Source organism: Neopelma chrysocephalum, unplaced genomic scaffold, assembly GCF_003984885.1.
Source record: "Neopelma chrysocephalum unplaced genomic scaffold, ASM398488v2 Primary Assembly neopelma1_26, whole genome shotgun sequence".
Lineage (NCBI taxonomy): Eukaryota > Metazoa > Chordata > Aves > Passeriformes > Pipridae > Neopelma > Neopelma chrysocephalum.
The window spans coordinates 2,302,131-2,319,906 of NW_020897695.1; the positions used below are offsets into that span (position 1 = coordinate 2,302,131).

A 17,776-nucleotide genomic window follows, 5' to 3' on the forward strand; every position below is an offset into this window, starting at 1 on the left:
GGAGAGCACAGTATGAGACACAAAAGAGTAAATGTTTCTGCTTCTTTCCAGTTCTGTCCTTTAGTGTAACTTGCATCTGACTCTGTTATAGAAAAGGAAACATTATGGGGCGGAAGCAAGAGAAACTTGCAGGGCTGCCGGAAGGAGCAGACTGTCTGCTTCCCTTCCCTCTCTTTCCTCCTCCTCTTGTCTCTGGCCACCTGTCAGCATCCCCTCGCCTCCCCCATCATCCTGACTCCTGCCAAAACCTCCCTTTGTCTTAATGTGAATTTTAAAGCCTGGTCCTTGATTATATTTTCTGGTGCCCACTGCTTCTTTCCCAAATGTCTATGTCCTGTTTTTGTCAGGACAGGAAAGGCTGAGAGTCAGAAAGTGGAGGGGGAGAAATTCAGGCTTGTGCAGCCCAGGCATAAATGAGCCTTTTGCTTCCCGGTCAGTAGTTCAAGTCCAGCCCACAGAAGTCAAGCTGGAAAGTGATAGCTGCTTTGGAGCGTGTGTGTACAGCATTAGTTGGTGGTCTCATTTGGGTTCAGAGCAGACAGGTGTCCGGTTCACTGCTGGCTCTAATTGACATCTTTGCTGGCAGCTTCAGAAGCAGGGCCAAAGACTGTGTGGGCACCCAGCCTGCAATACCCTTCCCTGGGTGGTCTTTCTGAGTCAGCATCACAGCGAGCTGGCAAGGTAGCCAGGGGAGGCTCAGACTGCTGTTGTCTGTGTTGTATCCATTCTGTAAATAAACAGGGATATTCAGCTCTGAGTGCTGTTCCTGAAGCTTTGATTTCACTTTTAAGAAGGTGCTTTTTCTCCTCTTTGCACTAATTTTTTTTAACCTTTGAAATAATTAAACTTTGAAGAAAGTAATGGATTAGAAATTAGAACTAAATTTACAAAGAGGCAGTTCAGGCAAGGGCCTCATTTCAGAGGGGGGGCTGGTAGGGATGGATAAACTGGTGTTACTGAAACAGCTTCAGTCCAGGACATTTTAAATGATTTTTGTCTACCAAACTGTCCCAACCAAGATGCATGCCTGTCCTCAGGGTAACCACCCTTGTGCGAGTACAGGATCAGTGAATGTAATCTGGAGCAGGATTATGTCTTGGTCCATGATGTTTCTGCACCATCTATCTGTTTTTACCTACAAATAGTAGCTTCCAACAAATAAATCTCTGTAGGGTTTTTCCATGCATTTCTGAAAGCCTCAAGGAATCTTATTTTAAATATGTGTACTTGCATCTTTCAGCTTCCCCCTTTTTATTTGCTTTTGCATTTATGCAGACCTCTCAAGTCCCTGGAAATCAGGTGCGTGAGGCTGTGTGATGCTGGTCTGTGGTAAGAGCATGCATGCTGGTGCGGATTTGTGTACTGGCATCCTCCAAACACGCTGACGCTGGGGTGGTAGAGGGTATTAGGCTGTTTGTGAGGATTATGATATCCTTTAGTAGTGCCTGATTGCTATGTAACCTTCCTGTCCCTCTCCTGCTCCAACACCCTAGTAGCTGCAGATAGCTGCTGCAGGTAAAATTTAGACCACGAGGGAGGCCGCAGTGTCCAAATGAAATTCCCTGAGACCCTGGTGCCCCCAAGCAGTGGAGCAGGAGATGAGGCCAAAAGATTTGAGTCACATGGGAACTAGTAAGTCTCCATGCTCACTGAGCAAAGCAGGGTCAGTTCCCCTGTCCCAATGCACAGGTCTCCTAGCCCACATCTAGGCATTCAGGAGTTCAGGATAAGCTGTAAATGAATCCCAGTGGTCTCCTGGTCCTCAGCTCGTCTCATAGGGGCTTGGAGAACTCTTATCTTGTTCCGCCCATGTGCTCTACAGATTTGTCTGCCACAGCTCAGAGCCCTGCTAGGGACAGGGTTGAGCAGCCCGTGTGCTGGAAAGAGCCATGTAGGAGCCTTACAGAAATAGGGAGCACATGGAAACATCATGCGTGATACACTAAACAACTTTGTCTATTGTTGCAAATCGTATGTGAGTTTATATTGACTTCAGCACTCTTTCATCCACTCACTCCAGGTGTGGTTCTGCCCAATAATCTTTAAAACAGTAAAAACAAGTTCAAAAAATGTTCTCCACCTTTGCTCTGCTTTAGTGAAGCTCCAAATTCTGCCTGGGCCTCACTGGGTACAGCTACTGCTCTTGGATTGTTTAATTCTTGCAGTGGTGCTCTCATTGCAGGATACTGTAAAATTTACTTTTTGTCTTAGTCCAGGTTATCATTGCTAATTGTACATTTTCATCTACAAGTGCCAAGTTCCTGCTTTAAAAAAATAAAAACATAACCACCAATCATATGCTAAATTCCTAACTGCATAGTAAAGATTGATTACATGTGTTTATGTGTAACATAAAAATGGTTCATTCAGGAAGTGTATGGTCATTTAAAGGCAAGTTTAAAATCTTCAATTTTACCTTAGTTTATTTATATTAGGGAAAAGGGCCTGGAGTACTAAGCAAACCCCCATAATATATAGGGTTCAGCCTGAGAATTCTCTGAACTATTTTATATATATTTTTATTCTATCAATATGCTCTTTCATGGCTACTAATTAATTTTGTTAGTCGACTTACAGAAAAGCATATATAAAATAAGGAGTAAGTAATTCCATAGCACTAATAGTATTAGTGAAAGGCACGAAGTCTGGAGGCAATTGTTAAAGAACTAGTTCAACCAAAAAATAATTCTCATTTGAATTAGCATGATTAATTTCATAGCTTTTCCTTGTCACAGTACACCAAAATCAAAACAGTGAGGATGTTTTAAAGCTTTCAGTGTATGGTTCTAGTATATGTTAGAAAAAAGGTATATACACATTGTGTGTATATGCCTAAGGTAAAACTACAAATAAACAAGAAAGACTAAACTTCAGTTTTACTTTTAGCTAATTTTTTTTTCACTTTAAACAGTATTTAATTTAATTGGAGAGGAAAGTAAATGTAACTGTAAGTTGTCCTTGGTTGCTCCTCTGTCAGGCAGAGGACCCCACAGCTTCTGCACTATATGCCTAATTGGTTTACATGCTGGATGCATTCATGCAGGCTGGAACTATTTTGCCCGAAGGGATGAAAGAGGAATCACCCTGCTTGTTTCTTTTGCATACTAACTATAGTATCTGCTTACTAAATATGTTGACTCTGTAGATGTCATGCTGTTTGCTGTTTCTGAATGTGGGGCTGATGGAGTGCTTGCTGGTGCACACAGAAAATGGTAGCGGGTGTCATCGTTCCCTGTGGGTGCATGTGCGGCACCAGAATGTGAATTGTTCTCCTCTCCAGTACCACACATCCACACAGTGTTCCTGACATGCCCAGGTTCCCATAGGCCTATGGTGTGTCCTGGGTGTTTATTATGTGGAAAAAAAGGAAATCCTGCCAATCCACATCACTAATGCAAGTTTGTCAAATGACATCAGCAGCAGAGGAGAATTTAGTTTCTAACCACATGCAAATAGGTCCCAGACTGCTGGTTATGCCATGATGTCAGCTCTGATTTCTCATCCATTATTTGATGGGCTTCAATGAGTAAACGCAAGATATGTTCCCTCTCCTTTTCCTCCCTCCCACGCAGAACTTCTGGGTTTGTTTTGACTTTATTTGTGGAAAATGTGTTTTGAACAACAAACATACCTCCTCAGGAGAAGTTTATTTCAAGGGTGATTTCCTACACCAGCTTTCCTTGTCTTTGTTATCGTTTTGCATTATGGCGAGCTGTTAATTACTAGAACAGTTCAGATATTTCCCCAAGGGATTCAACTAAGCGTCGGTAATAGTTCCAATGCTCTTTGTCATGAATTGGCATTAACTTTGTTAATAAAAGCTACTGTATTATTTTGGCTGTGTGAAGCATTAAAGCATGTCAGCCTGCCTGCAGGTATGCCAAGACACAGCAGCAAATCAGGTCATGTCATGCAGGTTAACGTCAGGTTACATTTTACAGCACGTATGTCTACTTAAAATGGCACAGGCCTCTAGACTGTGTAATTTGAGGTACTAGGACATGGAACTTGTCACTGCCAGGTCTAAGGGTTGAAGCCAGCTGAGCTATGAAGACTGTGTCTCTTGTCACCAGGTGTTAGCTGTCTTGTTCAGCCTGGACTGAACTCCTTCTGTAAGCTGTAATCAGTTCCAGGGGGTAATTCAACCCAGAGGCATGGGATGGTTTGTCCTGTGCAGAAATAAACTAAATATGTATTCTAGACTACTGAGCCTAATTTTAGATTAATTCTGATCTCGATGAGCTCTCTCTAACTGCTGTTCACTGCCATTTAAAAACCATTTTGTTCCAGTATCCTTTTTTTTTTTTTTTGATATCTTTCCCAGAAACATGAGGAGGGCATTGGCACCTTCTGAGCATGGACTACATCCCTCTGCCTGCCTATCCATAGACCTCTGCCCTAAGAGGAAACTGCATTAGTTGCTCTTTTAGTGAAGAAACATGAAGGACTTGAGATTTCTTAATGACTTTTGGATTTAGCCTGGGTCAGTTATTTTCAGAGGACAGCTTAGAAAAGGTGGGAAACAGAAACTTATGCAGATGTCATCAGCAGTTTAATTTGGTTTTCAACCACAGGTGTCTGGGTCAATTAACTTCACACAGTTCTGCATACACCAGTTCAAACTGTTCCCTTATAAAGCATTCTGTAAATAGTATTTCCAACACAATAGAGCTTAAGTGTATTTGCAAAGCTACTGAATAAATACACAATACCAAATAGAAATCAAATTACAGGGGCTGATGTCTTTCTAACAATGCTTAGTAATGCAGGTATTACAGGCAAGTGAGAGACACCCCCCCCAAATCACAGAGATATAATTAATTAATGTCTACATTGCAAAACAAAGGAAAGTATTTTGACAACAGTTACTTGGAACAATTAGAAATTGTTCTTTCTTTTAGCCCCAAAAGGCAAAAACAAGAATGTAACTAGAATACATTGCCCTTTTTTCCCCTATTGTTTCTTTCTGATCAAGTCTTAGTGCTCACATATTGAGTAACTGGGAGAGAAGCCAAAAACATTCCCTTTACAAGTGATTTTAAACTATGCATGAGGTGTGTTTTTTCCTTCTGTTTCATGGAAACATCTCTGTTGTTGGCAAAAGGTTTAAGTTAGGAAAGCTGGTCTATAACTCTGTGTTGCCAAGGTTTCAAGACCAGGCCTAGATGGTCCATAAAACTATTTCCTCTTAAACAAGAGTTTCGCCTTATTAAAAACAGAGACCATGGTCATCCCATGCCTTTCCCTGATTGCTAACTCTCCCTTCTGGGGATGCACAGATGGTGGGAGGTTCAGCAGCCCTGCGTCTGCCCCTTCCTCTTGCTGGAGCTCTGGGACCTCTGTGAGGTTAGTGCTGGGCTCTGGTTTGAGGGCAGTGGTGGGGTGATGCAGAGGTGGAGAGGGGCGTTCCTGCACTTGGGACCCCGCTGGTGTTATTGGGGATACTTAGGGAGGCCTTGAAGCAGTGGGCGTCTCCTTTATCTGCTGTCGTGCAGTCATGATGGGGATTGTGCCAAGGGCAGTGTGCTTTTGGGGAGGGAGCTGCTAGAAGAGCTGATGGAGGACAAATCTGTCATGGCCCTTCCCTTCAAATCTGCTCAGGCAGGAGCATTCATACCTCAGGCCTCCCCTGGGGGAGGAGATTCTACGGAGAATCAAACAAGGGAGGCAAAAGTCTGCAAGTAATGGGGCGTCAACCAAGTAGGATTTGACCTCTGGCTCCAGTTGGCAGGTCCCTGAAATCGTATTCTGAGGACTGACTGCAAGCCCTGGCTGGAGCATTGCTTGCTCCTCACTGCCGGACAGACAGACAGTAGTGCCCTGACTCACAGCCAGCTCACAGGCAGCCAGCACCTGCCTCGCTCCTCTCTACCCCCACGCATCTCAATGGAGGTGCAGGTTTATGAGATGATAAAGCTGCTTGGTTTGAGCCATCCCTCATCAGAGCAGTCAGTGCTTTACGACCTAGGTCTCTGCTGGGGGCTGGAGCTCTGCTTTTCTTCTCAATCCCAAATTCCTTTATTTTCCCCAAATGTTTTTGCAAGGTTGTAATTGCCAGAGCTGAATAAACCTCTACAGATTATTGCTTTGACTAATTCAGCCCAAATAATATGCATGCTTAAATGAAGAGGGCTTAGTTTATATAAGAGCCAAAATGGTAAATAGGGCATTTGGATGTTTATTTCACAATGTATAGTAGAGGTACAGATAGTCAGAGACTAATCCAGGAGAATGCAGTTAACCTAGGAACAGAATTCGATTTAAGAATTACTGTTGTGTCTGTTTCAAAACTACCTGGGAGACCTTGTTGGGCACTTTAATTGAAAGCAACCTTCTCATGGGTATTTATCCTGGTGCTGACAGATTGACTTAGTAACGCATGGGATATAGGTCAAGGTTGCTGAGTGCATTTGTGTCTTGTATTTGAACTTCTCAGGTATACAGGAGTCAATTACACCCCCACTAGCATATGTGAAAACAAAATTTGGTCTCACCCTGGTTTTGTATGCTTGCAGCCTTGCTGCAATTCCTCTGGATTTGTTCTACCATACATAAAATTCAGATCATACTTGTGATATGAACTGAGGTGAAACTATCACTGCTTGCTTTATTTTGAGGGGGAGGAGGAGAGAGGCTGATGTATATTGGGCTTGATACAGACTGAAATCCAGTGATTTTTTTCCTCTCTAATTTATATGAAAGAAATACAAAACATAAGTCTGTTACCATCTCTTTTTTTTTTTTAATTTATCAACTATTGGGAAAATTTTGATACTTACAAGAGTAGACAAAATGAATCGGGGTAGACAATGTGTAGTAGTACAGACTTGTGTGCTTGTGAACATAGGCAAGTTTTAACTGACCAAAGTAGTTGCCATGTCCTCCTCCTTAGTCATCTCACTGCTGTAGAGCTGGACACACCTTCTGACTTGATGCATTTCAGGTGCAGATGTCCCAGGCATGATGGGATGAAAGAGATGTCAGAAATTTGGTGGGATTAGTCACTGCCTGGATGTGCTTGTTTGTGCCTTGCATAGGCTATAAAGGATGCTTAGGTGACAGCGTTGAACAAATTTTCTTCTTGTGGAAGTAAAGTAAGAAAAATACTTTTTTTTTAATGGGATTACTGCTGAATAAAATAGGCCAAACAGGTACATTTTACATATGTGCAATCTAATTGTTAATACTGAAGATGTCTGTGGAGGTAATGATTCCTGTTGGAGTCTAGTTTATCAGTACAGTGTGCTCGCACAGTCATTTTCATTGAAGTTCCAGGTATTTCATAAGTCTCTGAGTTTAGAGAGAGTGAATGGTGTACATTCATATGAAAACCTTTACATTTTGTTTGTTGGTGTATACATGCATGTGAATGCAGGCAAGTATGCATCCTTAAGAGTCATTGTCTCTGTTGAAAGTCTTAGCAGTAATTCTGCTATTACCTCTCAGCATCTTAGAAAGGCCATGTAAAAAAAATAGTACATACATATTTAAAATAATATGTTTCACATGTTTTTTCACTTTGTCCATTCCCATGAAGGTTGGAAGCAAAATTGGAGTTGATTTCAGTGGGAACAAAGTCAAGTTTATAGTGTGGAGTTCAGACCCAAATTTCACTTCCTCTTAATATGAAGAGCAGTTCAAAGCGGTAGATTATAAAGTCTTTACCTACCATATTACTCCCTATTTTCTTTGATGCTTTTGTCATTTAATAAAAAAGTCTTTCATGCTTTACCTTAGAGTAATTGGAGACTGGAGATCTATAATGCTCCTGCTATTTCCACATTTCAGTTGTCACCTAGGAATTTATATCTATACTTACGATAATGAGATTTAGTGGGGTCATTTACACTCTGTGAGCATTATATAAATCACCATTACCCATTTGTATCATGTGGCTTTTACCTTTTCTATCATAGATAAATATTTTATACATTTTTTTACTATTCATATTCTCTTAATAAAATTCAGCATATATATTCATTTAGACAATGACAACAACTGGAGATAATGTCAGGTCCAGTATTAGTTATTGGAGTGTGGTTTGGGGTTGCTAAATCAACAAAAAGCTAAAAGCATAGGTTGTCTTTCAGTGCTCCATTTATTGTTTTCAGATGTTAAAAAGGCTCTTGCCATACTACAGGCAATGGTTATAATCACTTGCTATCACTAGAGACAGTTAAAGCAATTGTGTTGTCAAAATTACATTTTACAAATCAAAACAATATAGTAAGTTGCAGTGTGATCGTTCCTTGAATGTCTTTGATAAATATCCTTTTCAATACTCTTAATTATGTTCCTCCTTTTAAATTTTTCTTTTTTCCTTCAAATGTAAGTGATGAAAATCTCTCTTTTCCTACCTAAATGAATTCAGAAAGTCCCTTCTAAGCTCATAACCATATCTTTTATAATTCTTATTTTGGTAAAGCAAGTGGGTAAACAGTTTCAATCTTACACCAATTTCATTTTATGCCTTTGTCCTTCTTGGCCTGGGATCTAATTTCTAGTTCAGCTGCACTTTATTACCATTTGCCCAGACATTGTGGCACACAGGAGCACTAATTTTTATTGGGGTGGTGTAGACTCACACAGGCAAACATGTACACTAGCAGAGGAGATGAGAAACCACTACCTCTCTAGTCCTGTTCTGCATTCTTCCCTGATTTGAGCAAACTTTATCATTGCCTTCGTGTTCCCAACTCTAGACAAAGGGATTAACTTAGGAAAACCAGACTGCACCAGGGGCAGTGGGGGCAGCACATGTGCAGAGAATTGACCACAACACAAGGTCTGACCTTGTGTCCTGGACCTGTTCAACATCCCTGTATTCCCCTTACCCATCCCTAGGATCTGCAAAACCCAGATTGGGCTAAGGAAGGAGCACCACCCTTCCACTCTACATTTAGTCATTTGTTGGGGATCAGCAGTGGTTTGAGCCAGCTTCTTGCTCTTATTTTGCCATCTAGTTTGCAGTAAGAAATAAATAGAGAATCAGAAGGAAAGGCATGCACTGACAGACATTCAAGGGATCTGAAACTCCTGATTGCATTGTATTTTGACAATAGTCCTATTAAAAGTGAATCATTTTGTGTATTATTCTTCTTACTCATTCACCTCATATAACAGGCTTGGTCCAAGCACTGCTGAAGTCTTTCCGCTGACTTTACTGGAAGTGGGATCAGGTCCTCAATGCCACATTAGCTGGGTGCTTTCATGGCCAGTTGTAAAGCTGTTGTTCCATTCCATGCAGCCTAGAACAAAAATACTGAAAACTCAGCCTTCAGTAGCTGGGTTCTTTCTGCCTTCTTTAGCTTGGCTCTTTTGACCAACAGAGGTACAGTAATATTACTGATAACAAAGAAATGTGTCCTTATAATGATCCAATTGTTTAAGTACGAGTTGCTCCAGGGGAGGTTTAGATTAGATATATTGGAAAATTTTTATCATGGAAAGGGTTGTAAAGCACTGGAACAGACTGCCCAGGGAAGTGGTGGAGTTAGCATCCCTGGAAGTGTTCAAAAGATGTGTGAATATGGCTCTTGAGGACACGATTTAATGGTGAACATGGTGGTGCTGCTACACTGATGGTTGGACTTGATGATCTTAAAGGTCTTTTCCAACCTTGAGGATTCTATGATTCTATTATAAAGTATGAAAATACTCTAATGGCATTCAGAAAGGAAATGGGTACTTTGGTACAGAACTTTGAGCTCTGTAGCCAAAAATCAAAAAAGGCTTTGGATGAACTCTCTCAGACTTCAAAAACGGCGCATTGAAATAAGTCTACTGAAATTATCTATTTGGAAATATTCAAAAATAGTTGTTAAGTTGAAATGGTGCAAGTCTCTACAAAATAAAGGTATCACATCCAAGAATTAAACCCTATAAATGAAAATTGATGTACACTTTAGTAGTATCTCTGAGAAATGTCCACATGTAATATCTTTCCCTGAATATATCTCTTTCTTTTTACAAAATTGGGCCAATGAATTTTGCCTATTGAATGCTACATTTACTAGCTGGTGTTTGCTGAATCTGGCCCTTATTAAATGTCCAGACAAGCTTGTTGTAGTTTATTTTGTAGGACACCTGGTTAGAACATTTAAGTTTCTTTTTCCTTGTTGTATTTAAAGTAAAATGGTTCAACCCTTGCCCTACTGGGAACTTTTTTTCCTTGATTGAATGGAAGCAGAAACAGATCACTGTTTCCAAGTGAATTATCCCAAATTTTAAAATTAGATCAAATAATTTTTGCAAGGATAAACCTTACCAAGAAATGCTAATTTGTTTGTTTGTTTTTGTGATTCTGATTCATGTGGAGTGATTAGATTAGTTTCTACAAAAGGGAAGATTTTGAACCAACAACATTTGCGACTAAAAGATACCTTCTAGTATCACTCAGTAAAAGTTCTGTGTCTTTTCATTTTTGCACATTATGATCAATGTTTTCCCTCTGAGATTCTAACTGTAATTATTTTTAAAAGATAAAATTGTAGCCTCTAAAAGATAATATTGCATGTGAGACTGTGCCAGCCCATGACAGGCTTTCCCTCTGCCACTGAAAAAAAAAAGCTGTGTCTTCATTAATTTTTTCTCTTTTTCTTATGGTCTGATGTCCTCAGCAAATTTTAAACTTATCATCAGAGTCAGCAGTGAGCTTCTTTATTTCTTAAGCAGTCTAGCAGAAATTTCCACATTAATTTTAATTACTCACAGGTTTTTAACAATCTGAGATCAGTGAAAGTCAGTATTTCCCCCAATTACTACACAGCAACAGTGATAGTATCATTATAATTCCCAAGCTTAGCATTTCTCTGTATTAGACTGAAGGGAAATGGATTGTCTAAGGTGCCGTGGCATATTAAATAGGAAGTTTAGTGGTGATAGGTCTGTAATACCAGCCCTGTAGTAAAATTTTTTTGAGAATTGCTCAGGAATGTGTAGTTATTATAAACTTCATATGCAGTAGTACACTCAGCAGGCTGTGATGTGTTCAGTACTGAGACTTTGGTACATTGTGTACAAAGATTTGCAATACCCCAAAGCAAAAGCTGTCAGAGTGGTTGCGGGGAAGGGTTGCCCGCTCTGTCACCCCCTCCCATTCCCGGTTTGGATTATGATCCTTGGGACATGTTTGATTTAAGTTGTTTTGAAGTGGCAAGTTTTGTTAACTTACTGCTCCATCCAGCCCTAATCAACATCATCTGTCAGCCACCATCCTGCCAGGCTGTTCATGTCTTCCCTTTCCTAATCTTCCTGATATTTTTAAAGCTTTGCTTACAGTTGCAGACACCTTCACATGATGTTGAGCAAATTGGGTGAAATGTTCCATGGTTTTGATTAGGGAAAAACACCAAAACTAAAGACTCCTTTCTATCAAGAAGTGGGTTTCTGAGAGACATTCTGCTGGAAACAAAATGTTTCCCACTTGATGTGAAATGAAAATGGTTGCATTGATAACAATGCTGGGCTTTTCTGTGCATGCATCCCTTCTGCACCACCAAGACCAAAGTAGAATCCTCAGCTGGTCACCCTGTGACTCTGTTGGTAAAGCTCAAATCTGTTGGTGCCTCAGCTCAAGAGTTGCTGAAGAAGGCAGGGTGGGTATGCAAATGTTTAGTAATGTAATTATTACGTATCTGTATTGTCATAGTGCCTGAAGAGCCCGATATATTGTTTGGAGAATCTGTGGGCGGATGCTGAAGTAATAGGAAATTACAGTGACTGTGGGTGGTAGAACTGAAACCCAGAGGTAAAAATACCATAAAATGGGAGATATTCATACTGGCAGTATGAACCAGGAACATAAACCTTTACTAAAGCATCCCCGAGTGTTTCTGTAGAGCAGTGTTTCTTCACATTTTTAGAACTGGAGATGCCTCTCACTTCTATGAACAAACTCTGTAGATAATGTTGCATCCCACTGTTGTTTAGATGTTGGGTAGGGAAGGCAGTGGTGTGATAGATGAGATATGCAGCACATTGTAAACTGAATATTACTTTGTGAAATCATAATTTTGCTGCTTTAATTACAAACATGTTACTTAGACTATTAACAAAAATAGGGCATTGACTCCCAGCTACAGCCTGCCTACAGACACTTACCTCCCAGCTGCACAGGAACAAGTGTATGTGTTTCCACACATTTCAAGGACTGACTTCTGATGTCTTGTTACTAGCTGAGTAACACTGATCCAGGACATACTGGGTCCTATCCTAGAGGCATCTGGCATTTACTTTTTACACGTGGGTAAATTGCAGTCTTCATTGCTCAGGTGGTGGGATGTTGCATTTTACATGGGTCCAAATGACTACATGAGTTGCAGGGAGTTAGATGTGTTGTATTTCAATGCCAAAGCATTTAGTGAGTTTTATACTAAAACTCTTTGAGGTACAAAGTTGTAGCTTCTTAGAGAGAAAATCAAATCCTTTCAGTAACTTCAAACTTCAAAAAAGGGAGATACTTGCAGACGTAATTGTAAGGACGTGCAATATGAATCAGATTAGAGTTTCATCTGGATATCTCTTTTCATATGACTGTTGTAGGTAAATTCTTATGGTATTTCAGTGGTTGTAAGTGGCCCAGGCTTCTGTTTGAAAGAAGAAAGGAAAAAGTACTTTCCACCAGTGCATTTCTGCCACCCCTCACCTACTGCGCAATGCTGGGTGACTGGTTTTTGCTAAAATAGAAAGCAGCATGCCAGCTGGATATCTTCCTGCAGTAGCTAGGTTTTCCTTGGAGGTTTCCCATCTCTATACTAACTAGGCTTGACTATGCTTGGCTTATGAGGTTTTGCAAGCATCCTTGCCAAGGTGGGATGACTGTAGGCAAAATAAGTGCAGCAGGGAGACAGAGGCAAATAAGTAGGAGTGATCAAAGTCTAGAGATTTGCTGGCAGACATGCTTCCTTCCTACGCTCTACAGCCAGTGGGTCCAGTGCTTTCCCCTTCTCCTACATATGAATCAACACATCCAAGCAAACCGTGCCAAAGCAGGGGGTGGGTAGGAGACAGCCTTAGCGCTGTATGACAGCTGTTGTTTTGCCAATATACTCAGTAGGAAATTCAGAATAAAATTTGCCTTTTGGACCATGAGTCTCATTAAAGTTCACCGCTGACACTGGAAAAGAGCAGAATTAAAAGGTTTGCTGATTTTTTTTTGTTTTGTCTTTTTTTGGCATTTTTTTTGTTTGTTTAATGCTGTTACAATAAAAGACACTATGTAGAGGTTATAAAAGGCTGTCTTTAAGATTTGGTGAAGTTGTCTGCTGCCAGTCCTAGGGAGATGCTAGAGGTGGTAAAAAAGTGAGTTTGACACCAAGAAACATTTGTTACTCCATGGCAGAAAGTGCTTCCTGTTGAACTGACAGATTGGCAGAGATGCTGAACCCAATTTCCTTTAGTTTCTCCACTGGAGTTTTACAAGAGATAATTGGTGTGAGCCAATAGATGTAGAGTGGTGTTGCTATTCTCTTAGAGTTTCCTTATTCTTGTTCTCCTTTTCTAAATTCAGTAAAAAAAGTAGATGTATTTTTACATAAAAATATGCAGTATGTATTTTACATGCATGTAAAAATGCATGTAAAATGTAAAAATGTATGTAAAAATGTAAAAAATGCTATGTATTTTTAAGGCTTTTCTTTTGTGGCAAAGATCTTAAAAAACAAAGTGAGCCCAAAACATAGAAGAAAAGCTTTTAGCTGGCACTGGATGAAATGTTGTAGTACCAACTGCAAATTTGCTGGGCCATTAGAGTTTGATTTATACTTTCACATATGGGTTTGAGTGCGTTGGTTACAGCTTTTTAGTGCCTTATTTTCCATATTTTGTAACTTTGGTTAATCGTTTCGCTCACTGCAGTCCCTGTGCCCAACAGCAGAGTCCTACCCTTGATGGGTGGCACGTTCGTATTTCTTCAAGCACGGAGCTCCTCCACAGTGTTAGATCCCCGCCTTCTCCCTCCGGTTCCAGTAATGTCTTTTCCTTGCTAGGCTGGAGGAGGAGGAGATCCTGTGCCAACTCTTTGAGCTCTCACTCAGCTGCTGCCTTCACAACTATAAATGTTACCAAGCGCCCCCGTTGTTTTCATTCTCCATCCGTATATACTCGCTTGGAAGTGAACCTTATGGAAATTTTGGTTTTGTGAAGAACCTCGCAGATATTTCCACTTGAAATGCCATGGTAGCAATAACACACTGTGCTTGCAGTTTGTTGTCCACCTAGTGACCTTGAACTGCTTTGCAGGGGCTGCAGAGTGAGACACTGAGATGATGGGAGCTCTGCCCAAGGACCTGCGAGGGGCTGAGTGGGGGCACACAGGAGGATTTTACAGGTGGGCAAATGAGAGGGAGTGCGATGAAAAAGGCACACACACGGGTTTACAGTCTTTAGTCCAGTCAGTAAAAGCATGAAGGGTAAGATTCATGTCAACTACTGTCAGACACATATACAGCAATTAACCTCTGTAATCTCTGTGCACAATCACTGACAATGCAAATTTAACGAACATTCTCCTCCACTGTCCTAAATACCACAACCATTATTTGCAATCTCATCTCTCACTGTCCTTCTGCTAATGCAAAACCACATCAGAGCAATGTGCAAGGTGACCTGCAAAATGCATATAAACTCTGTGTCACACCACTAGAGTGAACAGTGGAATTTCTGGGGTGCGTGCTGGCATTTTGTACTGGGCTTGGGCATGGGTCACCTGTACTAGAGAACCATAACCTAGATGAAAAAGTGGGCTTTGGTGGCATATGGGGCATACGTAATTCTGTTCGGTTTACCACACCTCATGTATATGTCTGTAGAATTCAGAGTAATGCACACAGGCATAGCTTTTGTGAAATAAGCACAATTATGCTCAAACTCTGTGGACTACATAAAACATCTTACACAGATTGCTTGTGTTATCTAGTTCATTTCTGGTTTGTTTTTTTTTTGTTCAGCACACTGCTTTAGCACAGTATTTTGAGGAAGGAGTTGAATTAGGGGAAGATAAAAGGTGTTCTGTGGTTTCTTTTTAATTGGAGACTGGAGGCAAAGTGCCTCCAGATAATTTCTCAAAGAAAAGTCATTGTCTTCTCCCACTCTTGTCATTAATCTCTAAAATTATTGCACAATTTTTGTTTAATGTGTTAAGATTTCTTAATATGTTAAGACAATGTGGAAAGACAAATTTGAACAGGAGGGAGCATGTTTCTTTGAATGCATAATTTTTAAGTCTTTGTCTGAAGTCTTCATCCATCTTGCCAGGTGTTTTGCAGTTAAAAACTTCATGAAACTCAGTACGATTAAAAATACATATTTTTATAATGGCAATTCATCAAAAGAATTGGAAATTGATACAAATATTGCGAGTGATGGTCATTCAGATTTTGCTGAGTTGTAGATTGCTTGTGCTGAAGCTGTGTTAACATCATTGAAAACAGGGATTCCCAGCATATGGATCATGTTACATTGGCTGTTCCACAGTTTTTTATGTGATACAAAGGACTTGATACATTCACAGTAGTGAATATCAATGTATTCTAGTGCAACGTGTGCTTAAATGTAATAACATGCCTAAATGTATTGTAGTACATGTATATTTTGCACAATGTATTGCACAATATTGTTTCCACAATATAATGGATGATTTGACCCTCGTTTTAGTGTGGAATAACCCACTCGGATAGTCTCAGTGAAGGACTCTCCAATTTCCAGTAAGAGGGTCACCAGCAAACTGTTATTTTCCATTTTAGTTCTGGTGTCACGGCCCAAGCAGTCTTATGGTTCTTGTCATTACATCACTTTAAAATTTAGTAAGTCAGTGCAGGTGTATTTGCTGACAACCTGATGTTGAGCACTACATCAGAAACAGCAGCTAATTGAATGTGACAATGGCATTATTTGCAAAAACAGTTACTCTGTATTTCCCCCCCTCTCGCAGATCACTCTCACTCCCTGGATTGTTCTATATCCAGCTCAGAAGGACATATTTATAAGACTTGTTATTCTGACTCACTGATTTTAACAGTATTACACAACTATTTTTCTGTCAGTCATGGGATAATATTGCCAAACCCATCTTTTCCTATGCATTTGCTGGTTTTGGTGGATGTTCTACTAATCAGCAAGGTGTGAAGTATTGAACGGGTATCAAAATACAGCCCCTGGTGCTGCAGAGGGTTACTTAAGCAACACTCTATAATTTAGATGCTCAGTAATCAACTTGGGGCATTGCGACAGTTTGAGTTGTTTTTGTTAACAGAGATGAAATTATGGGTGTAACTAGCTGGCAGTCTTCAAACAGACTTTTGCAAGCTGTTTACTCAGCTGTCCCACGGCAACAACTGCATACGTGAAGTGAATTCTTCCAGTATCTCTGCTGTGGTATATTTAATTTATCCTATTTTGCCACAGTGTGAGAGAAACAAATCTTGAAGAAAGTAGGACTCATGTCAGACACTGCACTGCAGAGGCTGTGACACTGGCTGTTTTGACATTGTGGGCGAAGATTTTTTTAATTCAAAGGATTTTCTTACTTATTTTCCACTAATTTAAACCTCCAGAATCAAAAGGAGGAAGAGACCAAAGAAAAACAAATCACAGGATGTCTAGTATATAGACAAAGATGAGTTTTATTCTTAAATCAACATGGCTGATAATAATAATAAAGCCTTCTGGAAGCAGCTACTGCGGTTTGTCTAATTCTAGTTTAAATTAGTATACGTCTAATTTAAGTGGACAGTATTTGGTCCACCCAAGCATGTACTAGTTTATGAAACACTTCTAAGATAAGTCATTATTTCCTTTTGTGGGAAAATCTTGTCAGATGCAAGTTACTCTCCGTAAAATCACTTCTTACTCAAAATGTAGTGATTTTAAGGTCAGAAAGACACATTCATCTGTGCTTCCATGGTTGTCAGTCAGAAGAAGATAATGGAAAAAATATCCTTTCCTAATTATGGACTTTGAAGACTGGTGAAATTATATAGGACCCTCCTTTGAAAAAAATAAAAATATTAAATGAGTGAGGTTGTCTCTTAATCTTACTAAAATATTTCAGAATGCTATTGTAACAGGAAAAAGATGCTCATAAAATTGATGGGAAAGAATTAGGAAAAATTTAAAACAACTTGCAAGCAGTTTTAACTGCCACTGTATCCCATTACATTTTCCCTTCCACCTCAAATGTACTATGAAATAAAATAGCAATGCAGTTCTTCAAGCAATTGCAACAGAAAAAGGCTTGTGATAAGAAATAATATTATGGTCTGATTCAGAACTGTGCAGGGCAAAACTGACTGTAATACTTAAATACAGAGCAAACATGAAGCCCTGTTTGCTGTCCTGTGAAGCTCTTTACTAAAACAGTGTATGTGATTTGATGGATGTTGTGGTCTGAGCCATTTCTGAAGCAGGGAGGCAGGAGAGGAGACAGAGAAGGGAGAAGGTGAGGCATTTGTAAGGATTGAGCCCAATCGATCACTCCTGTCAGCTGCACAGAAAATTAACTACTTTACAATTCACTGGTGTATACAATATATCATATTCCTCAGCTCCAGATTAAAAAGGTGTAGCACTGCTGCAGTTACGGATGAGACTAGCTCACTGTCTTGGGCTTGTGATCAAGTTTATTTGAGCATGTGGAGCTGGTTTTGAATTTTTTTAAAAAATAACTCAGAAAAATTTTAAAGGGCTGCTTTCAACATTTTTAAAAGCTGGTAATGTCTAGACTGATTTCTTACACTGCAGAAGACACCGAGTGTCCTTTTTGCTACAAAATGTTCCT

At 40.0% G+C, this 17,776-nt stretch overlaps 1 protein-coding gene across 9 annotated transcripts in view; it reads left to right on the forward strand.

Annotated features, from left to right (window-relative positions):
- Positions 1-17,776, forward strand: part of CREB5 (cAMP responsive element binding protein 5) — a 256,578-nt gene that overhangs the window by 208,143 nt on the left and 30,659 nt on the right. The gene's annotated exons all lie outside the window — the stretch shown is intronic.